The sequence below is a fragment of the Ceratotherium simum genome, chromosome 18 (genome assembly GCF_057802395.1).
Source record: "Ceratotherium simum simum isolate JZ-2026a chromosome 18, ASM5780239v1, whole genome shotgun sequence".
Lineage (NCBI taxonomy): Eukaryota > Metazoa > Chordata > Mammalia > Perissodactyla > Rhinocerotidae > Ceratotherium > Ceratotherium simum.
Window position 1 is genome coordinate 31,169,466 of NC_141917.1, and position 14,530 is coordinate 31,183,995.

General features: G+C 42.1%; 1 pseudogene; it reads right to left on the minus strand.

Annotated features, from left to right (window-relative positions):
• Positions 1 to 1,680: 1,680 nt before the first annotated feature.
• LOC106800636 (BCL2/adenovirus E1B 19 kDa protein-interacting protein 3 pseudogene) lies at positions 1,681 to 3,099 on the minus strand (annotated as a pseudogene).
• Between the last annotated feature and the right edge of the window lie 11,431 nt (positions 3,100 to 14,530).

The following is a 14,530-nucleotide window of genomic DNA, read 5'->3' on the forward strand; positions in this document are numbered from 1 at the left end:
GTTTGCTCCTGCAGAATGCTTCTGGGATATTGTACCTGTCTTCTTGTGCAAAAGCTGCTATAGGGTATACACCCAGAAGTAGACATGCTGGGTGAAGGATGGGAACATGTTCAGATTTTACCTGGTAATAACTAATAACTTCACTCTCTCCCTTCGTTCCTTTCCTCCCTCATTCCCTCCCTCCCATCCTCCCTGCCTTCCTCCCTCTCTTCTCCGTCTCTCTTCCTCCTTTCTCTTTTTTACTTCTCATTGGACCTCAGGTGTTTAAATTGGATTAAACACAATCCTTGGCTCATGACACACTATCATCATTGGACCATGAAAATTCTTCTTTCCCTTTCTATCTATCCATCTATCTTCCTATTAAAGAATATACCATCCAACCAAAAAGTAAATATTTGCCAATCACTTAGCAATTATTTGTATCCTCTTATCCTATCCTGCCCTTTTGCCTCCCCTGCAGAGGTAACCACTATCTTGAATTTTGTATTATAACTTTAAAAAAAATTATTTTTGCATACATATATACTGCAATAGTTATAGATTGTGGTGTAGAAAATTACTCCAAATACCAGTATCTTAAAACAATAATGATCATTTATTATCTTATAGTTATTGTCTGTCAGGAATTTAGAGAGGGCACAGCAAGTGTGGCTTGTCTCTGCTCCATGATGTCTGAGGTCTCAGCTGGAAGACTCAAAACCTGGGGGGGCTGGAATCATCTGAAGGCTTGACAGGGGCTGGAGAATCCACTTCCAAGTTGGCTCACTCACATGGCTGGCAAGGTGGGGCTGGCACATTGGTTCCTCTCCATGTGGGCCTCCCCACAGGGCTGTTGAGTGTCCCTATGACATGGTAACTGGCTTTAAGGAGGATGTCAGCCATTTTTTTTTTTTTTTTTTAGGAAGGGTTTGGCAAAGGTTTATTTTTTTCTATTTCCAGTCTTTTAAAGTAGACACATTTGCTTAGAATGAAGCTAATTCTAAGAACACACAAAAACTGAACACAAAGGATAAGACTAAATTCAGCAACCTTGAGTGATAAAGAGTAAGGTACTCAGCTTGGCAGGTGCCCGGGACAGAAGACCGACCATGCAGGGTGGCTACTAACAGTCAGAGACTGAAGCCATCACTCTGCAAAGCAAGCAGTCCAGCGTCTGACCGCACAGCGAGTCTGTGTGTGCCCCGGATTCTACTCACTACATAACAAAGAACAATGAGCAGAGCTGAGTGTAGTCTTTACTAGACAACCTGCGCCCCCCTTAAATATAGTATTTCCTACAGTAGTGTGAATATAAGGCCACAATATTTATTTGGGATAAACCCTTTATGTAGTCATTTTAACTTCAACATTATTCATTCTTCCAAAATATAAAGTCTTCTAACCAAATTAATGTTGCAGATAATTTTTGTTAAAATACTACGTACATCATGACTTGTATGTTAAAATTATTCATACTTAGATATTTATAACATCCAAAGAAAATTTACTACCCAATTATTACAGTAGACATTAGTATGACATGCTTATTAATTGATCCCATAGGTATGATTATAGATTAGCGTGGTTTTAGTGTCTATCTTACATTTCACTAAATTAGGAGCACTGCATTTACAGAACAAATAAACACAAGTGGTGCAGCCACCCAAGGACCAAGAGAGCTCTTCAGTTAGCTACGCTGCAAGCTCTGATATAAATCCCGCTCCATGAAAAAAAGCTGGATTCCAGTTCTTCATCAGAAGGTGCTGGTGGAGATTGTCAGATGCCGTCCAATATAGATCCCCAGTCCAATGGCCAGCAGATGAGACAGCAGCAGAGACAGAAGAAAAACTTTTAGAAATTCTGCGGAGAAAATGCCCCCTTTCTTCATAACACTCGTGTTTCTCATGCTGAGGGTGGTTGTGCGCTTTGGGTGTCTGAAGAGGAACTCCTTGTGGGGGATATTTTCTGGCCGACTTGACCAATCCCATATCCAGTCTGAGTTTTTCTTCAAGATGCTTTCAACTTCTTTCCTTCTCTCCATATAATCTTCCTCAGACTGAGAGCTGTTTTTCTCTCCGATGCTATGGGTGTCTGTTTCAGAAACTCTGTTAGTATCTTGTGGGCTCTGTGAGCGAGGCTGTCACAGTGAGAACTCTTGGAACTACTCCATCTAGACTCATGCTGGGCATCTAGCAGTATTTTTTCCATTTCATCATTAAAAATAGAAACTGAGGTGAGCCATTGTTTTTTCTAGTTTCTCCTTTTTCTTGTTCAAAATAGACAAAGGTCTTGAATTTGTGGGAAGATAATCTAAACTATTCAGGTGGAATAATAGGCTCTGGATCACCAGATATGACCTGGAAAAGGACATGTGAACCAATAAAGACATTGGCTACAAAAAGCCAACAAAGTCTGGTCATCATTTAAGGGTATTGGAAACTAAATAGCATTGTCTTACCATTGTGGGAGAGAAAGATGGGCTCACCCCTGGCAAACTTTGTGCAGTGCCACAGGCACTGTGCCACAAGAAAGAAATGATGCATCTAGAAAAGAAGGCTATGGGGAGATAAACAAAATCTAAGCATGAATATAGGGGAGTGAGAAGATGGAAGGGGGTAGGGAGAGGCAGGGGCTGTATTTACGAAAACAGAGTGAAAAGGTCAGTATTATTCAGCCTAGAAAGGTAAAGGCTGAGAGGATGCAACAATGAAGAGTTCACAAGTCCTGAATTTCTAAAGAAGTATTCTTTGAAAGGTGAATTTAAGATAATATAAGGAAGTCCCACTTCATATAGTAGGTAATGCACTTTTGTTTCTCACTACTCAAAAATTGAGGCAAGTTCTAGAAATATAAATCAATCCGGGTTGTGTTTATAGAGCTGGCTGTGGAGGGAACAGAGATTTTTATTTTTTTTGAGTTCTAATCTGACTTTTTGAGTTCACATCGAAGAGGACAACTGTGTCCTTCCATAAGATGCTTCTTGTGGTCTCTGTCACAGCTAGAATCCTGATCCAGAAGAGCAGATCTTCTGTTTTTATAGAAGAATTTGTATATCATAAGCGTCTTCTGATCGCCCAGGATTGGGTGTGTAGAAGAATCCAGAGATGATGCTAGCATTTTGGCGTAGTGATGTGAGGGCTGGTGCTATGACAGAAGCTGGTAGTTCATACCTTTTTGCTAAAAAGTAGAATGAGAGAAGCCAGTCCCCAGTGGTTGGCAGAGGCCACAGGGAATACTGTGGGCTCACTGGCTGATGTCCAGTGACACTGGCCACCAAGTTTGAACACTTTGTGAATGGAATAAACATCAAGACATAGAGTAAGAAAGGAAAAAAAAAAGAATACATCCTATAAATAAGGCCCTCTTGGACACCAGTCGTTTCCATAAAGAGACCAATATAGCAATGAATAGCAATGAGATTCTTTTATGTATTTAACACGCAGCATCTGGAAAATCCAAGGACTATTTTGTCTTGGGTTTTTAACTTCCTTCTCTAAAAACAAAACATAACTTCATTTAGCCATCTGATTCAAGGATCCAGGTGCATTCCAATACAACATGCACCTTTCCCTAAACTATTTTATAAATGATAAAAGCATCTGATCTTAATGCTGCAGGACCATATGAATATAGATGAGTTGATGGATAAATGGAGTCTCCAAGCCTCAAGAGGGTAGGTACTGTGTCTGTCTAGTTCATCATCATGTTCTGGTACCTGGCTTAGTGCCTGGTCCATAATAGATGCACAAAACAATTGGATTAATAAATTAATAAGTAAAGCAAGAATGGCTTGGGGTTTTCTATTTATAGTTATGTGTATTAAATAGAACTATTGGGCTTTTATTTTAACTTGTCAGTACTCATCTAATGGTTATTTAACTCTGAGATATTATTTAGCATGGTTTAGTTTGTTCCTTAAAAAAAAACAAAAACAAAAATAAAGATCCAACTACATAATTTTTGTGGAAATGAGCATCTGGGGAGATGGATTGGATTCTTTATTGGAGGCTCTAAGAACGTTCATGCTTGAATTCTTCTGGGGTGAGAGAGTATCACCCTCTAGATCTTAAGAGTTCTTAAAAGGGAGGTGTAGTATTTCAGAAACAGCCCTTTCAAGCCTTAATGCCTTTCATCAAAGGCTTTTAAAGCACTTTGCCTTTAACAGGGTCCATGTCTACCTCCTGCCCAGCTTACATACATGCCTCCCTTTGAGGTCAGTGGAGGCTAACAGTGCTGAGAAAACAAGCCAATGTGTGTAGTGGAGGCTGCAACCTAGCCCTATTTCAGTCTTGCATATGAGTGTGCACCTGAGACTTCAAAGAATTCAGTGTAGGCCAAAAAGAAATCAAGCATGAGCTCCAAAGAAAACCAGCTGCCAGATGAGTGGACTTTGGATCTCACATTTAGAGCCCTCTCAGAATGGACTAGTTTGCCATGGGAGGTAGTGAGGTCCTTGTTGTTGGAGATATTCAAGCTGAGGCTGACTGACCACTGGTGGCAATGCTGTGGTGGTGAGGGTGAGCAGGACCTACACTCAAGATGGAAGAACCAGCTTCATGGTCTATAAGAACCCCCACCCTCAGTGTCTTTGAGTCTAGGAAACGAAGTCTACTTCTCCTTCCTGGAATGGGTCATCATAAATCATTGATTTACTTGGACCCTCACCCACCCACATTTCCCCTCTGTTCTTGAGTTTAGTGAGAAAGAGGCAAATGACTCCACCTTGACACGTCTAGCTAGAATCAGGGAAGGAATTAAAAAACGAACTTCCGGGATAGGTTTTGGGACTAGAGCACATTTATTACTGGTGTTCCACATGGGGACCCTGAGCCTGGAAGGAATCTGAATCACCAATTATTTGGTTGGGTTTCCTATTCTATGCTTGTCAAGGCAGGACATGGCGCTGGTAGATTTTATCACGGTTAATCAAGTCATTAATTATCAGTTTGAGTTTTCATGGGGATCTGTGTCTCAATGTGTTTGCTTCAGGGAAGTAATTGTGATTGCTTAGTCTAGTGAGTGGCTCTCAAACCTTGGCCTGCATCAGAATCACCTCCGGGCTTGTTTCAAGACAGACTGCTGGGCCCCACCCTCAGATTTTCTGATTCAGTAGGTTGGGGGTGTGGCCAAAGAATTTGCCTTTTTAAGCAACTTTCCAGGTGTATCAGTTTTCTAATGCTGCTGTAACAAATTACTACAAATTTAGTGGCTTAAAACAAAACAAATTTATTATCTTATAGTTCTGGAGGACAGAGTCCAAAAGGGATCTCACCGGGCTGAAATCAAGGTGTTGGCAGGGTTGTGTGGAGGCTCTGGGGAAGAATCCATTTCCTTGCATCTAGAGAATCCATTTCCAGCTTCTAGACGCTGCCTGCATTCCTGGGCCCATGGCCTCCTTCCATCTTCAAAGCCAGCAATGACTGGTTGAGTCTTTCTCAAGATGCCATCTCTCTGGTTCTTAATTCTTCTGCTTCCCTCTTCCTGGTTTAAGGGTACTGGTGATTACATTGGGTTCACTTGGATAATCTCCTTATTTTAAAGTAAGCTGATTAGCAGCCTTAATTTCATCTGCAAACTTAATTCCTCCTTGCCACGTAACATAATATATTCACAGGTCCCAGGGATTAGGATGTGGACATCTTTGGGGGGCCATTATTGTGTCTACACCATACCAGGTGATGCTGATGCTGCTGGCCTGGGGACCACGCTTTGAGAACCTCTGGTTTAGTGACTCGAGGGACTGATCATTATGGGGAGCATCGCTTCTCAATAAAATTGGGCAGGAACATGCATGTCTTATGGAAAATTAGATTTTGTGTGGTTTAAGATTTTATCAAACTTTTATGCAAAATACTACTTTGTAAAATATTAACCCCAAGATCCTTGTGGACATCCAAATGGAAGGCCCAAATAAAGACCTATTTCCCATGACTCCAGCACTCTGCCCTGCCCCCACTAGTCTAATTCACTCCTGGCACCTGTATTGTCCTTGCTGCTATCATGATCATTACCTGCCAAGTTATTCCCCTTCTCTTTACCTATTAAGAATTTGCTCCTTTTTAAGACTCAGTTTGGACCTTCCCTCTGCCATAATGCCTTCCCTAATTGCTCTAGCTGAATGTTATCTTGCTAGTTTACTAGACGCCCTCACGCATGAAATCATTTGTTCCCCGTAACAATGCTGTGAGGTGGGTAGTTTCTCCATGTCACAGATGGAAAGAAAAAGGCAATAGAATGTTTTAGTAAGCTATTCAAGTTCATCCAGTATTGCAGGTCTGTGAACTCAGTCTCTGCAATGGACTGAATGTTCATGTCCCCTCCAATACATATGTTGAAACCTGACTCCCAGTGTGATGGTATTTGGAGGTGGGGCCTTTGGGAGGTGATTAGGTCATGAGGGTGGTGCCCTCATCAATGGGATTAGTGCCCTTATAGAAGAGACCCTAGAGAGCTCCCTGGCCCCTTCTGCCATATGAGGACACAGTAAGAAGATGGCCATCTATGAACAAGGAAGCAGGTCCTCACTGGACACCAAATCTGCCAGCACCTTAATCTTGACCTTCTCTGCCTCCAAAACTGTGACAAATATGTGTTTGTTGTTTGAGCCACTTGGTCTGTGGTATTTCTGTTATAGCAGCCTGAAGGGACTGAGACAGTCCCTCAAGCTGTGACTCTCAATCCGAGCTTGTCCAGCACTGTGATGAAGGATGGGAATTTTTAGGGGAACTCACAGCTAGTGAATTCCAGGTTGACTGACCAAGTCTTGAGTGGGCAGGATATCTTCTGGAGGCTGTGACTTCCTCTTTAAGCTCCTTCCTTGTCAGTCTATGTCAAATGAAAATTCTTTCTTGTTAAGCTGCTCTTTATTGGGTAGCATATTTTTTTTACTCTTGTAAGTGGAAATAGAGTTCCTTGCTTGTGGATTTAACTTGTCAAATATGAATGCTGTGATTATAATTATTATGTGCAATTGAGATGAGCTGCTGTCATTCCCAGCTTCATTCCTGGAGTTTCAAAGAAAGAGATTGTTGCAATGATGAGAATCACAGATTTGGAGAAAGGTTTGTTAAAAACAAACACTAACAGCAATGTGTTTCTTGTAATCTGTAAACTTTGTGTACCACGACATAGGTGGTCATTATTTTTTTCTTTCATTTAAAAAAACTCTTGATCATCAAGCCCATGATTCTGATCTGGGTAAAAGGTTATATGATTAGACTAGCTTCATGGAATAAGTGAGGGAAGAGGAGGGCCAAAAACCTATAAAAAATTATAACGCTAGGGTAGTAATTTTGTAAAACAAGTGTATGAGTAGATGGTGATTCAGCACCAGTCACCAGTCCTTTTTCTTTTTGTTTTTTCCTAGCAAGTATATATTTTATTGTTGGGTGGGTGAGTGGGAAAGAAAAATTGGTGGATGGACATGGGATTAAGACGTAGATCCTAATGCCTCCTTCTGGTCTTTCTCACCTCTGGTCCTCCCTAGAAAACTCCCTGATCCATCTGCATTCATTCCCTTGAGGATGTGGATGGATAAGCCGAGACGGATGTTTACCTGCTGGTTGGGAAAGCTTGTTGGATCAGTTCCCCTGAGTGGTCATGAGACAGTGCCCAGCCCAGCAGGTGTGTCCCTGAAGTGAATCTGTCATCAGAAAGGGAATTCCTCCTCATTGCAAATGAAGTGTGATTGCTTGTCAGGTGAATGAGCACCCGTGAGCCCTGGGTCCCTGCCAAGCTTGTGTGAGTTTGGCTGTTGGAAGTATTCTGGGATGTAAGAGAACATTCCAGGAAGTGAAATTCACTGTAATGCGATTAATACCATGATGAAAGGTTCATCTGCTTCACATTCTTAGATTATGCCTTGAACATTCAGAAGAAATGTTAAATTAATTGATTAAAATATCAAAACTTCAACAGAAGTTCTTAATGTACTCCACCATGTCCTGAACCACTGTCAGAACATGAAATTAACATGGTAAATTTCCTCCTGAGTAACAGTCAATGAGCATACACAAAACAGACTTAATTTTTCCCTGGTTATCAAATCAAGATATTTCTAGAAGAGACCCAGTTTCAAAACCAATGGGTAATAGTGACTTTAGGAGATGGTGTCCTCACTCTGCCATGATGATGGTAATGATGAAGAAAATAATAGTAATTAACATTTGTGGAGTGTTATTTACATGTATTACTACATTTAATCCTCAAACAACCCAATGAGGTAGGTGCTATAATAATCCTCATTTTACTGTTGAGGAAATTTAGGCTTAGAAAGCTTACCAAACTTGCCCAAGATGACACAGCTAATGAGTTCCAGAACTAAGATTCAAACCAATCATTCTGACTCCACAAACTGTGCTTTATTTACTGTCTCCTCTTACTGCCAGGAATAAGTTAATTCTTTCTTTTTCTCTCTCTATTTTTTCAGACTTCACTCTTTTCCATCTCTGTTCATTTTCTTTATATTATTTAATTTTCTAAACATTGAATACGCACTTGCTATGTGCTAGGCATGATGTTAAGAGGCAAAGATTAAAAGATGAGCAAAACTCAGATACTACCTGCAAGAAACTTGCAGATATCTTTGTTTCTTTACTGCTATGTTATCCTCCTCTCATCTTCCCCTTCCTCCTTCCTCTTCCTCCTCATCTTCATCATCATTGGCAGACATAGCAGATGACTGGGGTTACTCTACTAAGACATCTTAAGAATTATCCCTCTGAATGAACATTATCTGCTGAAGGTAGAAAAAGCTAGACGGCAACTATCTCCTTGTCAGGGGAATTCTGACAGGAGAAAGGCAGACCTGGAAGGAAATGGTGCTAAAAATACCACCAAGATGTGAAGGACAGATGGACAGCGAGAGTCTTCAGAATGAGACAGTGTGAAGCTGGAGAAGGTGAAAATAACATTTGGTCCACAATCACTCCAAGAGTGATAGTGATCTGCTTGTATGTGTCTACAGGGTGTGTATACACAGGATATGAGATGGGTAGGCAGAGTTCTTCAGATTAATCTGCCAGAAAGATGAAGGGGGGCAGGGAGGGGAGGAAAGAAAATGATTGATTGCAATTCCTAAATAGATTTTTTTTTTTTTGGTAGACTTTACATGCGATTTCAAACTCTGGGCCTGCTCATGAAAATCAAGAGAAGATATTCTGGTTTGAACTATTTTTAGATGTTCACTTTGCTTTTAATATCAGCAGAATGCCATTGATTGTTTAAAAGGCACACTGTCAGGGATCTAGAGAAACTCTATGAAATCATGGGCTTGAGTGGCAGAACACAACCTACTTCTCTCGAAGTTTAATTCTGTTTATCTCAAATGACCAGATTTTAATGAGAATTGAGTTCATGACTATATTCCCAAGAGATGCTGGCCAGATCAAGTGAAATCATGCGGATAAAAGCACTTTCTAATGGATTAAAAATGGTCATCAAATCACTTTAACATCCTGACCCCTAAAGCCTTACTCTTTCAGTTTGAATATTTTTTAATTAATTAATTAACTAATAAATTAATTTGCTGAGGAAGATTCACCCTAAGCTAACATCTGTTGCCAATCTTCCTCTATTTTGTATGTGGGTCACCACCCCAGCATGGCCACGAATGGTGTATGTCTGTGCCCGGGAACTGAACCCAGGCTGCCAAAGCGGAGCACACCGAATTTAACCCACCATGCCACTGGGGCTGGCCCCAGATATTTTTTTAAAATGGTCTGTTCTGAGCTTGCATTTGTTATTAGAAGCATTACAAAGGCCTCTAAAATGTGTGTTGAAATGGGGTTCTACATTTGTAGGTTTCTGCTTTTTGGGATTGCCATGAATCACTGTGCTCCTGGCTGCTTCTTCCAATGAGAGGTCTCGTGAGAACATGGAGGTCTCTTTATAAAACCTCTTTATAAAAGCATTTACTTTTGATGTTTGTCCACTCCCTGAATAACTCTATTTTTGTTAAAAATAAATGAGGAGGAAAAGTATGCTTATTTTTTCATCAAGAAAAGACACAGAAATAATTCCTTTTTCTAAATTCTGCAGCCTTGACTGACTCTTGCAGCCTCACTGAAATTACATGCCCAGCTCTTCTGAATATGACACAACCCTTTTGAAAACTGAGACTGTAAATAACGTGGGGCCAAACCAGTGGCGGGAATTCTTGTTATTTTTGCCATCCTGAAACACTTTTGGAACCATCAAGAATATATACACTTCCATACAGTGTGGGTTTCAAATTATGTGGGCTTTTGTTTTCTAATTCTTCAAAAATTGATCATCTGTATAGCACCTACTTGGTAATTCTCAATCAGAATGCCCCAATCCCTAAGCTTTTTTGTTAAAAAGGAGAAAGGTTTTTTTTTTCCTTTGCACTTAAAACCCGCCATCCAGTGTGTAACCAGTGCATGCTCAGGTGTATTTGTCCAGTTGTTTGAGTGGGGGTGTGGGTGGGGGTGGCGGTGGGTGTCATGGACTTGGAGTGAGTTTTGCAACTTTGCAACCTTGAGAAAGTGAGCAGACGTCTTTTTGCCTTGGTTTGTCTGTAGGAAATGAAGCCCAGGGATGTGCCGATTTTTAAGAGCTGTCCTGAACTGCAAGCGTGTGGATGAGTGTTAACAGAAGAGGAGAGGGGAAGGGAGGCCTGCCACGTGGTGTGCTGCTCCGTCAGGCAGGAGGGAAAGAGGCCTCTGGGCAGAGCAGACAGTGCTTGGGGTCCTGGTGGAGGGGCCATGGAAGGTGAGTGATTTTTTTCTTAAAATTGTAGAATGCTAGGGCTAAAAGAATCCTCAGCGATCATCTCACCCAAAATACTCATTTTAAGATGGGGAAACTGAGTACAAGACAAGTTAGGGACTTGGCCATGGGAGGGATCCAGTTAGCAGCACAGGCAGGATTAAACCAGATCTCTGATTTCCTGCCCCAGCATTTTTTCTCCTTTCCACCATTTTGGGCCAGCTAACTGTCCAAACTGAGTGACTCTCCAAGGGTACCAGTAGGAAAAGAGCCTTTTTTCCCAAGCAGACACTTTATCAGCCTGTACTTAAGAGCTACAGACCAGCTGCTGCCATTTTCAGAAGCCAGTCTCACCTGCTTACTCCTTGGGGTTTCCTAGGCCAGCCCTGTGGCTTATTACGTAGCCAAAGAGTAGGAGAGACTGGTGTGCTGAGAAATACAAGGTTTGAGGGATATTTTATGGTTTGGGTTCAGCCAGAAGCAGACCCTGAAACAAGGATTTGAGGGCAAGTAGTTTATTTGGGAAATGATCCCGGGAAATACCACTAGGGGAGCGGGAAGTGAGCCAGGGAAGGAAGCCAGTAGTAACTGGTGTGTTATCACACGAGCTACCACTGTGGGCAGCCGGAGCTCCCTTCTGCTCGAGACTCTGGGACACTGCGAAGAACATAGAATTTAGAGCAGGCTTTTGCAACCTCAGCACTGTTGACATCTTGGGCTGGATAATTTTTTGTTGTAGGGGACTGTTCTGTGTGTTGGCAGATATGTAGCAGCATCCCTGACCTCTACCCACTGGTTCAAGTAGCATCTCCGCCCCTCCTCCCCGCCCCCCGCAAGTTGTGACAACCCAAAAAGACACCAGACATTGCCAAATGTCCCTTGCGGGACAAAAACCACCCAGGGTTGAGAACTACTGCCTAAGAGTTATCTCATTCAAGGGACAAGGAAACTGGGATATATTTATCCTCTGACTCTCCATCCGGCACCAGTAGAAGACTGTTCCAAGCATTCTATCTTGGTCTGAAAAAAAGTCCTCCAGCATATATTTGCAGGATAAATGGCTCTTGGCATTTATAGGTGAGTTCTGAGGGTATATGGGTGAGGCACAGACAACACCTACATTATGTGGTCATCTGGGGATCTGCTTTATGACGCATTCATTCAGTCATTGTTTCTCCATTCACTCTACAAGTGTTGGTCAAAGATCTACTGGTTGCTAGGCATCAGGCAGGACACAGGAGATTCAACGTTCAATGGTGAGCAAGAAATGGACACAGTTCCTGTCCTACGTCATTAGAATTAACATTCTAGAAGAGCAATGAGCATTAGTCAGATAATATAAATGAATGCTTTCAATTGCAAATGTGATAAGTGCTAAGATAAGATACACAGCACGGAAATAGATCATAAGCCTATGGCTGTGCCTCCAACACTCTACTTTTAGGACCTTTACACTTGCTGTTCCTCTACCCGGAACTTTTTTCTTCCAGATAGCATTGCTTGGTCCTTCACTTCATTTGGGGCCCTAAGGGTCATCTCTTTAGAGAGAGATTCCCTGACCATTTTATCTAAAACAGTGCTCTTGTTCTTTTGTCTTTTACTCTGTTTATTTGTGGGTGACAGCACCTGACAGGGTTTATATTTATTGTTTATTGTCCTTCCTGCCACATTGATTGTTTTGTTTCCTTTATGTTCCCAGCAACTAGGACAATGCCTGGTACTTAGTAAATATTCAAAAAATATTTGTCGTATGAATAATCTAGAGAGATCGACTTGGTCAGGGAAGTCAAGGAAAACTTTCTGAAGGCAATGGCAATAAGCCAAGATCTAAAGCGAGTAGGAATTATGCGGATGAAGAAGGTAGGGAATAATGTTCCAGACCATGGGAATAGCATGTGGGCTCTGTGGTTGGAAGAAGCATGGTGATGCTAAAGAATTAAAAGAAGGCCGTGCCTGGAGCAGAGAGAACATGGAACCAATAGTTAAGATTTTAATCTTTAGAATAAAAATAATGGAAAGCTGTTGATGTGTGTTAAGCAACGGAAAGTTGGGCATGGGAAGGTAGAAGAGAAGGCAAATATACCCAGATTTCTGGCTCCAGGGTCTAGAATACTGGAGGAGGACAAGAGCAGATGCCATCATGGTGATATGTTTCATCCTTACCACCTTACACCCATCCAGTTGAATATTTGTGTATACATGGAAATTTCAGGTCATATTTCAGGGGCTCATGTATATATGTCCTTGAATTCCCAGGGATGGAAAAAGTATTATTCTCCCCAAAAAGCTTCCAGAGAGCTCTCCCTTTGCTCTTTATTAGTGTGCATGTCCTCAGAGTGTCTCTACTTTTGGTTGAGGTATGAGGAGCTGTGGTTGCCTCACTTCTATGGATAATTCATCTTCTGGGGACCTAGCTCCTTAACCAATTTGGGTGAAAGCAAGCCTTGTTCTGGATCCTGGAATCTTGTGGGGGACTATCTTACTGTCCACAAATATTTGATGCCTTTTCCGTGAGAGGATAATCCATCCCTGCCTGTTGAAATTGGGCATGGCCAGTGACTTGCTTTGGTTAATGAAATTTGAGCAGAAAGGATGTGTGTCATTGTTGAGACAGAAGTTTTCCGAGTCAAAGCATGGTTGTCTGTTTCCTTTTGCCTTTGTAGGTACACAATAAATGTTTGTTAAGAAAAGACAAATGAAAGCAAAAAGCCCCAGGTGGGAGTTGGGATAGCCAAGGCCTATTCCCAGAGTTTCCACCAGCAAGCCGTGGCATAGCTGTTTTGCTATTCTAGTGGTCATGCATGTTTCTTTTTTTTTTTCTTTCGTTTTTTTTTTTTGTGTGTGTGTGAGGAAGATCAGCCCTGAGCTAACATCCATGCCAACCCTCCTCTTTTTGCTGAGGAAGACCGGCTCTAAGCTAACATCCATTGCCAATCCTCCTCCTTTTTTTACGCCAAAGCCCCAGTAGATAGTTGTATGTCATAGGTGCACATCCTTCTAGTTGCTGTATGTGGGACGCGGCCTCAGCATGGCCGGAGAAGCGGTGCGTCGGTGCACGCCTGGGATCCCAACCCGGCCGCCAGTAGCGGAGCGCACACACTTAACCGCTAATCCACCAGGCCAGCCCAGCATGTTTCTTTTTTTTTTTGTGAGGAAGATCAGCCCTGAGCTAACATCCATGCTAATCCTCCTCTTTTTGCTGAGGAAGACCGGCTCTGAGCTAACATCTATTGCCAATCCTCCTCCTTTTTTTTTTCCCCCTCAAGCCCCAATAGATAGTTGTACCTCATAGTTGCATGTCCTTCTAGTTGCTGTATGTGGGACGCGCCTCAGGATGGCCGGAGAAGCGGTGCCTCGGTGTGCGCCCGGGATCCGAAGCCGGGCCGCCAGTAGCGGAGCGCCCGCACTTAACTACCAAGCCACAGGGCCGGCCCTCCCAGCATGTTTCTTAAGGTTCCTTTCATTTCTAAGACCCTGTACAGATACTGTAGAAGTAAAATGATGATTTTTGGATGAAGTGTTGCCCCTGCTGGCTAATGGAGGAAAAAACTTGGCTGGGGGATGGGGAGAACTTGATAGGCAAGTTATTTTGAGCTTTTTAAAAAAATCGCTCTTCAGGGTGGTGCGCCTGAATAGCAGGTTTTCTCTGGAAGCTGTGTTCCATGCTCTTTCTCAGACTTTTCCTCCACTGAGATCAGAGGAAGGGCAAACGAATATCAATTCCTTGAGGAGACTTAGGACTCTTCCCTGAGACCGGGAAATGAGGGAACTGTTCCTACAAATTGCTGTCAAAATTTATTCTTAATAGGTGTTCTTTGTA